The 14,214-nt window shown below is 44.9% G+C and overlaps 1 protein-coding gene across 1 annotated transcript in view; it reads right to left on the reverse strand.

Annotated features, from left to right (window-relative positions):
• The window catches only part of Itgb3 (integrin subunit beta 3), a 60,213-nt gene extending 46,211 nt beyond the window's left edge, over positions 1-14,002 (reverse strand). Inside the window, exon 1 of the mRNA XM_090349996.1 lies at positions 13,918-14,002. The gene's annotated coding sequence lies outside the window, so the exon portion shown is untranslated. The remainder of the gene's footprint in view (positions 1-13,917) is intronic.
• Between the last annotated feature and the right edge of the window lie 212 nt (positions 14,003-14,214).

Below are 14,214 nucleotides of genomic sequence, written 5' to 3' on the forward strand. Positions count from 1 at the left end.
GAAGCCAGCCAAGAAGTTTGCCTGAAAAGTGGCTTGGCTCATCAGCCTGATTCATAGAACTAGAAAAGAGACAAAGGATGGAGGAAGAAAGGAGAAAAGGAAAAAAAGGAAACAACAAAGGAATTAGAATGAGTAGAAAGCATAATGAGTCAATGAGGGCTACTTTGAGGACATGATGTCCAATGAGACAGGATGTTAAAATGCAGGGACAAGCCAGCCTGATTGAGACTAGTGGACATCAGAAGAGGGCTAAGCTGGAGTGAGAGTACAGGATGGGCTGTGTTGCAAGTACCCTGCTATCTATCCTAGTGCGTTTCAAAAAATTCTGGCATGGATCCTGAACCTTGTCACAGACATGGGGTCAGTCACTTCCCAATAAGCATACGGTGATTCAGAATATCTGTAATCTTCCATGTTGTTACCTGGCTGAGTGAGTCATGAAAGAACAAAGCATCTCATGCTATCTAAGCCTTGGGGGTTTGGTTTTGTTTTGTGCTTCTAGGTGGCAGTAATGGGGCTTGAACTCAGGGCCTGGGCACTGTCTCTGAGCTTTTTTTACTCAAGTCTGGCACCCAGACAATTCTCAGATCTTAGCCTCCTCTGTGGCATGGTATACATGGCTTCTCTGATGAAAGTTTATTTTGCATTCCTTCCTTCCTTATAGGTAGTTAGGTAACCTAAAGAAGGGATAAGAGAAGAAGATAGAGGTCAGGGAAATACACATATCCTGGGAGCTGAGCCAAAACTTCCAGGAAGCATCACATGATTCTAAACTACTATATGTCATCAAATCTAGAATATATCTGATTTCAGAGACCTTAAGTTGTTTTGTAAGTGCATCACGGCCAATTAAATGTGGTACTTGATAGACTGGAAAGCATTTGTATATACTTTCCCTCATCAATATTAAAATACGCTATGGGTTGGATTCAACCCTCCAAGAAATCCCCAAGTACCTGGGAATGTGGCCTTATTTGGAAGACAGCGAGGCTCACCACTAAACCACCAATATGCCTATGTGGCCTTATTTGGAAACAAGCTAGATGAGGTCATTAGAGGGAAGGGGGGAGTACCAGTCCAATATCACCAGAGTCCTTATAAGGAAAATATCCTACAAAAACAGAGGTAGAGATGAGGATGACAGAGCTGGAACCAAGGGACAACCAGCATTGCTGTCTACTACCAGAAGCTAAGATGAGACAGGAGGGATGGAACCTGGAGTTTCAGAAAACACATTCTTGCCCAAACCTTATATCAGATTTCCATCATCCAGAGAGAATACATCTGGGTTGTGTTAATCCACTGGTTTGTGATACCTTGTTAGAAGAGTCCAAAGAAGTGAAGTCAAAATGGGATTGCATTTACACAGCAGATAAGACAACAGTTTCAGCATACATTGATTCATTTATTCATCCATTCATTTATTCATTCAACAAACACCCACTGAGCACTTACCTGTGCCATAGGCACTAGAGACACACTGAAAAGTCCTGGTTCATGCGATGCTTACATTTTCTGGGAGCTGGGGGAGAATGATAAGAAGAACATTCACAGAAGAAAAAGCACAAAAATAGTGCCAAACATGTAAAGAAAATAGATCAAGACAAAGGAATAGCTAAAGGGCAGGAAGTGTCCTTTAGAGAAAGTGACCAGGAATGCTCTCTCTGATGTTAAGGAGTGAATTATGGGAAGAACATTCCAAAAAGAACCAGTCTAGAGCTGGATGGACATCAGCCTATTGACAATAGCACAGAAAGAAAGAGGAAGGGGGAAAGGAGAAGTGGAACAGAGGCTAGAGCACACTCAGAAGCCCCAGCCACGGAATGCAGTGTGATCTTCATTCTCCACACTGGAGGGAACCCTGAAGCCTGGAAGCTGAGTGGTGGACAGACAGTAGGGAAGCCAGAGGGGAAAAAGAACAATTAGGATGTCATTAAAATAACCCGAGTACCAGATGACAGTGGGTGGAACTTAGAAGGGAGCAGTGGTGACAGTGCTATTCCAAGAACTTGCTGTTGGATGGCATGTGTGCTGTGAGGAGAGAAAAGGAAGGATTTGGGTCTGGTCAAGGCTTCATTGGTTCATTTCCTGGACATCCTCTCTCACTGACCCTTCCACCACCAGTTCCTCCCCCTTATAAGTGGAGCCGGCTCATGTCTGGGGATCATTTCTAGTTAGGTTAATTAGATGTCCACGTGCTGAAAGCTGCATAAAGCTCGTCTTTGGGCAGAGTCCTATCTCCTGAATGGCTGAGCTCTAAAAATGAACTCCCACAGCTGGGCGCCAGTGGCTCACACCTGTAATCCTAGCTACTAAGGAGGCTGAGATGTGAGGATCTCTGTTCAAAGCCACCCCAGGAAGCAGAGGCTGTGAGACTCTTATCTTCAATAAACCACCTGAAAACTAGAAGTGGCCCTGTGGCTCAAAATGGAAAAGTGCTAGCCTTGAGCAGGAGAGCCCAGGGACAGAGCTCAGGCCCTGAGTTCAAGCCCCATGACTGACAAAAAAAAATTAAATTAACTCCCAGTGCCTGCAAAACTTGGTAAGACCAAGGCAATAAAGCAACAACAAGGGGTAGGGCGGTAGCCTTGAGCTGAAGCGCTCAGGGACAGCACCCAGGCCCAGAGTTCAAACTCCATGACCAACAACAACAACAACAAAAAATAACAACAAAGACAACAATGAGGGGCCGGGAGTCTGGCGTAGTGCTTGCTTAGCATGCAAGAAGACCGGGGTTCAATTAATCAGTACACATACATAGAAAAAAAAAGCCGGAGGTAGTGCCGAGACTCAAGTGGTAGAGCTCTAGCCTTGAGAAAGTCCAAGGACAGTGCTCAGGCCCTGAGTTTAAGCCCCAGGACTGGCCAAAAAAAATGAACAGTGGATATAGTAGGAAAGGGATACCACCTTTGCCATTCAATTGGCTGTATGATCTCAGGCAAATCCTACTGGTCCTCTAAGACCTTCTTCAAGACTAATAATGTTCCTTCCTGTTTAACAGATGTAATGCAACCACCTCAGCTGAACTCTGGAAGCTGAGAAGAGCTGTTTCCTTTTCCCCAGGCTAGCTACCAAACATGGACATATATTAGATGCTCAATAAAGTTTGCTTCACTTCCCTTTATCTTTACTCCAATCATGTCCTGCACTTCCTCACATCCTCCACCTCAGGCTTACACCTGAGAGTCTCTGACCAGACCAGAAGTAAGGAAGGAGTCAGTCTAGTCAGGAGACACCACCAACAGTGTTAAACTTCTTGTGTGATCTTATGAGAAAAAAAAAAAATGTGCTGTTGTCCCTGGACATGTCCATACTCCTCTAGCTCTGAGAAATAATCCACAGAAGCCTGGCATACCAGGGCCCAATCTCCTTAAACAGTACACAAAAGCTCATTTCTTTCTTAACAGCCTGAAATTTGGGTCACACACACTGCATTTCAAAGTTCTGGAAATTTTTATTGGCCTCACCTCCCATCTGGACTCATTCAGTAGACAGAAGAGGCAGGCCTTACCAACCTCTGCTGGGGACTAGCCCGCTGATCTCTGTAGGTAACCTTAGCATCTGGCTTTCCAGTTCTGGAAACTTCCTCCCAGCTCATATTTCGGGATGGGGACAATAGACAGCAGTGTTAGGACCAGTTCTTACTGCTACCCACCTTGGTAGGAAAATGAAATGGCTCAACTACTTTGAAAGGCAATCTAGAAACATCTCTTTAAAATTCAAATATGCAGCCAGGCAAGGTGGCTCATGCCTGTAATCCTAGCTACTCAGGAGGCTGAGATCTGAGGATCAAGGTTCAAAGCCAGTCCAAGCATAAAAGGACCTGAGACTCTTATCTCCAATTAACCTCCAGAAAATGGGAAGTGGGGCTTGGCTCAAGAGTAGGGTGGTAGCCTTGAGCTGAAGAGTTCAGGGACAGCACCCAGGCAGAGTTCAAGTCCCATGACCCACAAAAAACAAACAACAACAACAACAACAACAAAAATTCAGGGCCGGGAGTTTGACCTCGTGGTAGAGTGCTTACCTAGCATGCACGAAGACCCGGGTTCGATTCCTCAGTACCACATACAAAGAAAAAATCTGGAAGTGGTTCTGTGGCTCAAGTGGTAGAGCTCTAGCCTTGAGAAAGCCCAAGGACAGTCCTCAGGCCCTGAGTTCAAGCCAGGACTAACAAAAAAAATTTTAATTCAAATATCCAAGCTGGGCACAGTTATATAGCTGTCATCTGAACTACTTAGAAGAATGAGGAGGGAGAATTTACCACCAGCCTGGAGACACACACACTCACACACAAACACACACACACACACACACACACACACACACACACACACACTGATTTGAGCAATACTTTATTTCCCCAATGTATGCATATTTCAAAATATGTGAAATTCTTATTTGTTGATCAGGAGATAGAGTGAGGTCGCAGACCACTTGTCTAGTACACATGAAGGTCCTCCTAGCTTTATCCCCACCACCACAAGAAATATATATATGAAATTTAAGCTTACACCCATTACTTATGCCTGTAATCCTAGTTCCCAAGAAAGCTAAGTTCTGATGATCACGGTTCAAAGCCAGCCAGCCCAAGAAAAAAGTCTGAGAGACTCTTGATCTCCAATATGCCAGCAAAAATAAAAGGAGGGGGTCAGAAACGGAGGAATGCATCACATGGTAGAATGTCAGCCATCAGGGGAAAAGACAAACAAGAGTGCAAGGCTTTGAATTCAAGCACTAGTATTAGCACACACACACACACACACACACACACACACACACGCACACACACACATACACAAACAAGGATACATAATAAATGAATAAGTTTATATTCCTCTGACTTTATTTGTAGTATTTGTAATTGAGAATAACTTGAATGATTGATAACAGGGAGTTATTAAGTACACTTTAATATATCCATATATAACAGTCCGCCTGTACTCTGGGGAGAATTATAGTTTGGGGGAAAAATAAAGAAAACTCATGAACTGACATAAAAATTAGCAAGTAAGAATGATCCTGTGGTGAATGTTTCGATTTGAGAAGTAACAGTAATAAGGTAGATACCAGGGGAATGAGAAATAACCGGTAATGAGGCATCCCTAGGGGAAAGGCTATGCAATGATTTCCACACTGATTATCCCTGATTAAGATTATAGGCATGAACTACCCTTGACACCCAGCTCCAAACTACTTTCATAAGCTAAAAAAATTCAAGCTAATTTTAAACTTCATTTGTTCTGTCTCCCTTTTCACAATGGTATTCATTAATACAGAATCCCCAGAACCGCCTGTGTTTTCTTACATGTTCCATCTTCAGCATCAAACCTTGTAGCCTCTTGGAATCCCAAAGCCAGGCAGGAAGCCCAGAATAAACTTTAGGGAGGGAGAAGGGTATGGATGCAAGCCAGTGAGTACAAAAATCTCCATTGACAACAAGAATAAATTGTCAATATACATGGTATGAACATGGTGTAAACATGGAATTAATCACAGCATATCATCCACCTGAAGACTTATTTTAAAATCTAAACTTTAACTTAAACATTTAAAGGCAATTTAAGTGTTCTTATCAGAGGTAAGGGATAGAGATGTGAAGGAATGCATGTGTTAAGTAGTTTGATTTAGCATTCCTCCCATGAATGCATATTTCAAAAACATGTGTATACCACAGGTGCAATTCTTACTTGTTGATTAATGATAGGAAATGATTACTGTATGGAAATGATTAATAATAAGAAAAATAGTACACATAATAGGAAAATAGGAAATAATAATAGCTGAAATTATTGAGAAAATAAATTCTTTTTAATTATTGAATTGGATAATTGAAATGCTTTTTAGAAATAGTACAAAAGAAAAGAAATAATAAAAAATTATAATAACAGAAATATTATGCTGTGTGCCAGTGGCTCATAGATCAAAGCCAATCTGGACATAAAAGTCTGTGAGATTCTTATCTCCATTAAAACCCCAAAAAGCTGGATGTAGAGCAGTGACTACAAGTGGTAGAGCCCTAGCCTTGAGTAAAAGATACTTAGGAACAGCACCTAGGCCCTGATTTCAAGCCCCAGGATCAGCACAAAAAGGAAAGGAAAAGAAAGAAAGAAAGAAAGAAAGAAAGAAAGAAAGAAAGAAAGAAAGAAAGAAAGAATCAAAATAAGCTGGGCTCAGTAGCTCACACCTCTAATCCTAGCTACTCAGGAGGCTGAGATCTGAGGATCAAGGTTCAAAGCCAGCCCAGGCACAAAACGATCTGAGACTCTTATCCCCAATTAAACACCAAAAAAGTGGGGCTTGGCTCAAGGGTAGGGTAGTAGCCTTGAGCTGAAGAGCTCAGGGATAGCACCCAGGCTGTACTCAAGCCCCATGACCCATCAAAAAAAAAAAAGAAGAAGAAGAAGAAAGAAAGAAAGAAAGAAAGAAAGAAAGAAAGAAAGAAAGAAAGAAAGAAAGAAAGAAAAGAAAGAATCAAACATTAAAAAAATTAATGGGCTGGGAGCATGGGTTAGTGGTAGAATGCTAGAGTGCTCACCTAGCATACATGAAGCCTACACACACAGAAAAAGCCAGAAGTGGTGCTGTGGCTCAAATGGTAGAGCACTAGTGAAAATAAACATTAAGTCCCTGGCCCTCCCTCCCAGGATGATGAGAAGGAGGAACAATGGTCAGGCCAAAAGGAGCTGGAGCCATGTGCAGTCTATTCACCGTACAAACCGCACTCTGTGAGTGCCCAAGAGCAAGGCCATTAAGAAGGGAGTTTGGCCTAGTGGTGGAGTGCTTGCCTAGCATGCACGAAGACCAGGGCTCCATTCCTCAGTACCGCATACATAGAAAAAGCCAGAAGTGGTGCCATGGCTCAAGTGGTAGAGTTCTAGCTTTGAGAAAGCCGAAGGACAGTGCCCAGGCCCTGAGTTCAAGCCCTGGGACTGGCAAAAAGAAAAAAGAAGTTCATCATTCAGGACTGAGTTGAGACTGCAGCAATCAGGGACATTTCTGAAGTGAATGTCTTCGATACTTTAAAAATAAATAAATAAACCAACATTAACTAACTCATGTTCTTTGTTCTCAATTTACAGAGGTCTTGGGAGCCAGACACCATGCTCCCGTCCAGCTTTGGCTCGCTGCTCAAACACGGTAAGATTTAAAGGTTTGGAACCATCTGTGGATCTCATAGAACAGGACTTCGCTAGCCAAGAATTCCATTAAAAACAAATTGAAGGTAGACAACAGGGACTTTTAAAGTGGCTACTGAACAGGTCCTTTTGCCAGTTTTCTCTACTGAAAAGTTTTCAATCTTGATTTTAACTTCTTGTCTTCTAAAAGAAACTATTATGTGGAATTCTAACTTTAAAAAAAAAATCTAGAATGTCTTTCCTTCATCTTCTTCTCTCCTTCTGCAGACTCTGAGCCATCAATCTGATTTTTTAAAAAAAAAAATGACCTGTTCAAAACCATCAGCAAGTTAATGAAAAGGCCTGTGTATCCCTGACTCTGCGTAGATTTTTAAATCCCATACCCAAGTTCTTTTCCTGAGGGTTAGATATAACACGCCTCCTGTGTGATAGAGAGCATTGTAGGGAAGTTGAATTAGAAGGGAAATGGGAGCCAGTACCAGACACACACCTGTAATCCCAGCTATTCAAGAGGAGGAGGAAGAAGAAGGAGGAAAAGAGGAGGAGGAAGAGGAAGAAGAGGAGGAGGAAGGGGAAGAGGAGGAGGAGGAGGATGATAATGACGAGGTGGGGGAGGAGAAGGAGGAGGAGGAGGAGAAGGAGGAGGAGGAGGATGACAATAACAACGAGGTGGGGGAGGAGAAGGAGGAGGAGGAGGAGAAGGAGGAAGAAGAGGAGGAGGAGGAGGAGGAGGAGGAGAAGAAGAAGAAGAAGAAGAAGAAGAAGAAGAAGAAGAAGAAGAAGAAGAAGAAGAAGAAAAGAAGAAGAAGAAGAAGAAGAAGAAGAAGAAGAAGAAGAAGAAGAAGAAGAAGAAGAAGAAGAGGAAGAAGAAGAAGAAGAAGAAGAAGAAGAAGAAGAAGAAGAAGAAGAAGAAGAAGAAGAAGAAGAGGAGGAGGAGGAGGAGGAGGAAGAAAAAGAAGAAATGATTCTACTCTCTGCTCCATTTATCATGACCATTCCCATTCTTTCATTTCTTTCTCATTCTTTCTCTCCTTGAGGGGTCAAATATCATCACTAACTGAACAAAGAAGGTGGACTAGTGAAATAGGAAGCAGGAGGGTAGAGGTAGTCTTTGAGGGAACCTGACAGAAAAACAGAAAGGAAGACTTCTGAGCTGTTATTTTAGACAGGGCGGCCAAAAATAACAGAAGGTAGAATAAGCCCCAGGTTTACTTAGGGGAATTTGACATGCCATATTTGGCCACAAAAATATCTGTTGCTTTCAGGACCAAGAATAATAAAAGTGTTCACTGTTATAAAATCCTCACGTCTTTAACTATTTAACAGTTGGAAAATCTAATGGCTTAAATATGATTCAAATGCATTTAGCCAAGAGGAAAGTCTAGAAATTGAGAGCTGGGAGGGAGGGGGAAGGAATGTGTGGAACACCTGACTAGTAAGCATAAGGCTGTGAGAGAGAGAGAGAGAGAGAGAGAGAGAGAGAGAGAGAGAGAGAGAGAGAGAGAGAGAGAGAGAGAGAGAGAGACAGAGACAGAGAGAGAGAGAGAGACAGAGACAGAGACAGAGAGACAGAGGCAGAGAGAGAGAGAGGCAGAGAGAGAGACAGAGAGAGAGAGAGACAGAGGCAGAGAGAGAGAGAGGCAGAGAGAGAGAGACAGAGAGAGAGAGACAGAGAGAGATTAAAAGAGGAAAGGCAACACCAGCATCTGCCTTAGCACCACCACCACCCACCTACTGCTTTCAGGGTAACTGTCTAAATACTCAGGAAATTCAGGCAGCCTGAGGTGACTTCTTAAAGCTATTAATACACACAATAACAACATAGATGAATCATACTACATATTACGATAAGTAAGAGAAACCAGACTTGAAAGGCTACATACTGTCTATTTTTGTTTATGTAAGATTCTGTTAAAACAGAATGGTAGAAACAGAAAATAGACCAGCGATGAAGGACTAGATAAAGAATGCATTACACAGTTGCTGTGAGACTATTCTGTACTTTGATCAGAGTGATGATTTACTTGGTCTCATACATTTGTCAAAAATTCAAGAGCTGCACACTCAAAAGAATGAATTTTATAGTATATAAATTATACCTCGATGAAACTAACAAAAAAATAACCAGCCACCATGGATCATGCTATAATCTTGGATATTCAGGAGGCTGAGATCTGAGGATCATTGTTCAAAGAGAGACAAGGCAGAAAAAGTTCCTGAGGTTTTTACCTCCAATTAACCAGCAAAAAGCCAGAGGTAAAGCTGTGGATCAAGTGGTAGGATGTCAGCCTTGAGTGAAAATATCACACACACACACACACACACACACACACACACACACACACACACACACACAGAACTTCTGGGGATACTGTGTTTATGCATGAGCCCTTTCTGGTGGAGAACCTCAAGTTTCAAAAATGCTAGCGGTTCACACAGAACAAAGAACAAGCAGTTTGTTCCTTTCCCCCAGTGACCTGAGCTGCAGCAGTCATGCAGTAACTCCACTCAGGAGAAGCCAAGGTTGTCCGGAAGGGAGACGAGCCAGTGGGGCACAGCAGCAGCTCAGGCAAGCTGAGCCAAGTGGCTGAGCCCTGAAGCTGCTCCGTCACCACCGCCACCGCCACCACCACCACCACCCCAGTTAATTATCTGTCTGCTGATTCATGAGCTGTGGTTCCTGTGGGCATGCTTCCTGGCCATTCCTGCCAACAAGGGCAGGATTCCTGGGGCTGAGAGGAGAAGATAAACAGAGATCTTGGGTAGAATGAGGAGTCACAGAAGAAAACTTTTCTATCAGAAAATTCTAGAGTTAGGCTGAGTTCTCCATACATACAGTTGCCTCCCTCCCCATCTCATGGCCCCCCCTTCCACTCCTCACCTCGGCCCTCACAGCCAAAAGTTGGACGAGTGAAAGAAAAATTTGCTTCCAGGTGGCTCTTCCTATGAGAGGAGGAAAAGGAAACAATTCACAGAGGGTCCCTTGACCCTCAGGAAAGAATTTAAAAAAGAATTCAGGAAAGAATTCAGTGGTGGGCACTGGTGAGCATGCCTGTCCTCCTATCTACTCAGGAGGCTGAGACCTGAGGATGGCAGTTTGAAGTGAGATTAGGCAGAAAAGTTGGAGAGACTCTTATCTCCAATTCACCCCCCAAAACCCAAAGTGGAGCTGTGGCTCAATTGGTAGAGCACTAGGCTTGAGTACAAAAGCTAAGGGGGCAGGACCAGACCCTAAGTTCAAGCCCCTGTAACAGCACCAAAGAAAAGAGCCCAGGTAGATGACTTGAGGCTTTTTATCACAATGCAAACATCTAAATATTGGGGACACTTCTTTGCTCATCGACAGTGTCTAGTGGTATAGTCTAGGCCAACCTGGAAACTCTAGATCCTTCTGCCTCAGCCGGAGACTATAAGAGTGCATCACCTTGCCTGGCCTAAATATTGAGTTTCTAGTTGAGGCACATCACCTCTACGTGCCTTCTCATTGTATTCTATAAATATTTATTTTACTGCATGTGTGTCAGGCACTGGGAACTAATGAAATGGGCACACCCCTCTCCTAAGGAGACTGAGTCTTTTGGATGGTTTATGTGTCCTCTCTTTCTAAAGATAGAACTTGATTTTTTTTCATAGATAGATAAAGCAAATATGTGGACCTCTCTTCTCCTTGGTCTTGCCTTTGGATTCTTGCTGGACCAGATGGGCTGAGATACACCAACCCACCAAAGAAGAATAGGCCAAAATAAGAGAGGCCCCTCTATATAGGTGTCAGAAAAGGAGCCCTCCATCCATCCCCTGTGCAGAGCTTGGACTGTGATCAGGCATGAGATGGTAACATCGCTTGCCTCCAATACACAGTGGGTACCACAGGCAGGATGAACAGTGACAATAGTTGTCATTTGTTGAATTCTTCTTAAGTGCTTTTGTTTCATTTAATCTGCATAACCAGAGAATTATTATTTTCTCCACTTTTCAGATAAGAAAATTGAGGACCTAAAAGATTAAGTAGGCAATGTGCCAAAGGTACCATTAATAAAGGTTAAAGTTAAGTCTGGGTACAGTAGTTCATGTCTGTAATCACAGCTATTTCAAAGGTGAAGAGTGGAAGGATCGTGATTCAAGACTACCCTGAGAAAAATGTTGCGTGAGACCTCATCTCAACCAATAATCTGGTCTCCAGTGGTACACCCATCACCCTGGATACCCAGATAAATAAAAGGATCACAAGCTAGACTAGTAATAAATACAAATCTCTACCCCCACCCAAAAAAAACCAACTAAAGCTAAAATAATTGGCCATGCAGATCAAACAGAAGAGCCTAACAAGTACGAGACTTGGTACTACCAAAAGAAACTCGAACCTCAGTAGGTCCAAAAGAAAGAGAGACAGAGAAATGGAGAAAGAGAGATCCAATCAAGAATAAAACCCTATGTAGGACAGACTTAAACCATAGCTGTCCCTTTTCCCATCCAGCAAGCTGGGATCGCTCCATGTCTGTCCAGGTCCTGAGGTTTCCTGCGAAGACCTCAGTTCACAACTTTGGGAAAACCACAAAACCTAACACTTCCTAGGTAATGTTAAACAGATCATCTTGGTAGATAAGATCTGAAACTCAATGTCATCCACAGGCAACCTCTCTTCTTCCTATACCATAATCCTCCACTCTGAGTTGCCCTTTCTGAACTACCCCCACTCCCACCCAACACTGTGTGCCCCAATTCAACTGACCTACTGTCACCAGCCATCAGCTTCCCCCAGGGTTTCATGGTGTAGGCAACCCTGCCACTAACATTGGGGGAGTGGCTGTCAAGAGTCACAGAAATTGGGCTCATGGCTAAGCTCAAGTGGTGGAGAGCTTACAAGCTCAATGGCTGCGCTTTAATATCCAGCACCAAAAGGGAATAAAAAGAGTATAGAAAGGAAGGAAGAAAAAGGAAAAGGGAAAGAGAGTCAGGAGCTGGCTCGTCATCACACTACCAGTTACCACTCCCCGTCTTAATCACAACCATGAATCTCTGAAAGTATTTTTAACAAAGACTTATGTAAGCCCCCTGCCGAGTGATCCTAAATGGATCGCTACTATGTGGACCAGATCAACAAGTGACATCCTGGAATGGGTGAGGGATGGGGAAAGAGATAGACATTATTATAACACATTGGTACTTCATTGCCTGAGACACTGAACCAGGAACTATGTTATCCCTTCACTTTCTTATAAAAGTGAGAGAACATATAGGGATCACACTCAGAAGTGAACATAAAAGCTGTGGATTACTTTTTTAAGAATGAAATCACAAACATGTTTCATAGGCATTATCCATCTAGCAGTAACTAAGAATCAGAAAGTTCCCAAGATGTAGAAATGCAAATGTATAAATATAATCAGTTACACGTGACATATCTATGTAAGTTGTCACGCTGTACATTCTAAACATTTGCAATTATTATATGGAACACGTGTTATGATGTTTTAAGTGCATGAAAGTGGGGAACTGAGAAGAACCCTGCGGATTCCTCCATACTCCCAACCCACAGTCGGCAGCAATGCCCCAAAGCATTCCCATCCTCCAGGCAGAAGGCTGGAAATTCACTGCATGTTCTGGAGCCTGGCTGCAGGATACAAACATCCTTCCACCTGTTTCTGCCTCTTACACACACGGAAGCTTCTGTGACTCTCCAGGACAAGCACCATCCTTCCATGGAAACACCCTAGCCCTGTCCAGTGTCTGTGCAGTGTCTTAAAGGAAATCATCCATGTGCTTTCAAATAGCTTGTCTTTGAAATCAGTATAATATTGCCTCTTTTTAAAACCCTGCCTGCAAAATCTAACTTGTTTTTCCAGTATTATTCTTGTGTGTGTGTGTATGTATATATATACACACACATATGCCAATACCATTCTATCCTTTTGCAATATACATAAGCACATATATACACATACACATGCGTGCATATACACATATACGTGTATATGTTGCACGTATGAGCTCAGGAGCGTCCTCAGCAGCAGCCCCAGCCCAGCAGGACAGTCTCCCACTGCAGCAAGCCCTTCCAGGGCTCCCCCGAGCCAGTGCGGGCTGGACGGCGGCTGGACGGCGGCTGAACTGCTCATCGGCGGCTGAACTGCTCACCGCCCTCCCCAGCCCCAATGAGGCCAAAGGCTGAAGGCCCTGGCGGCTCAGAGCGTGCAGGGAGGTCGAGAGACAAGCGCTCCCAAGTGACCCCCGTCGTGGCTCTCCGAAAACACGAGGGACTCAGTGGGTGCAAAGTCTGCCCCAGACACCCCAGAAACCCTGCTGCCATCCGGGGTCACCGGAAAGGCAGAGACACCCCCGCCGCCTCCATCCCGCTCCAAAACCCGAAGGACAATCACCATTTTTTTTTTAAGTCATAATAAACTCAGAGCCATAAACGGCAACCCAGGGAAGAGCGGGAACTGAGCGCTGAAGGCGTGGGCGCCCTCTCACCCAGGAAGGTGCCAGCGCATCCCTCTGCCTCTGCGCGGGAACAGTCTGGGAGGAGACCCCATCTCACCTCCGCTGCCGGGACGGGAACCCGATCCCCACCGCCCGAGACGCCAGGTTGGGGACGCGCCCCGCCCGCCTCCCCAGTCTGGAGGACGCCCGGGGCAGGCGCCGCCGACCGGGATCTGCGCCCCAGGCGCCTCGCGGCCCAGGTCGGCCCCAGCCCCGCGCCGACCCCGCGCCCAGCCCGCTCCCTCCCAGGTCCACCGTGGAGGCTGCGGGAGGCGCGGACCCCGGGCGCAGGAGCCTCACTCACCTCCACCCGCCGCGCCGACACCCACGCCCGCCAGCGCCCCCAGCGCCAGCACCGCGGCCCAGGCCGGGCATCGTCCGCGCGCCGGCATCGCCTCTGCTGCCCGCCGCGCTCCCCGCCCCAAAGCCAGCCCCGGGAGCCCGCGGCCGCTTTTCCCACCGCGGACCGAGGGGAGGGTGAGGACGCGGTGGGTGGGACGCAATGGGGCGGGCCCACGGGCTGAGCTTCCTCCCCTCGAGCCCTTTTCTGGACCCTTCTCTTAGAGAGGGCGGTGGGAAACCAAACACGCGCTTGGCAAGG

This window comes from Megascapheus bottae, chromosome 17 (assembly GCF_031878675.1).
Source record: "Megascapheus bottae isolate mThoBot1 chromosome 17, mThoBot2.hap1, whole genome shotgun sequence".
Classification (NCBI taxonomy): domain Eukaryota; kingdom Metazoa; phylum Chordata; class Mammalia; order Rodentia; family Geomyidae; genus Megascapheus; species Megascapheus bottae.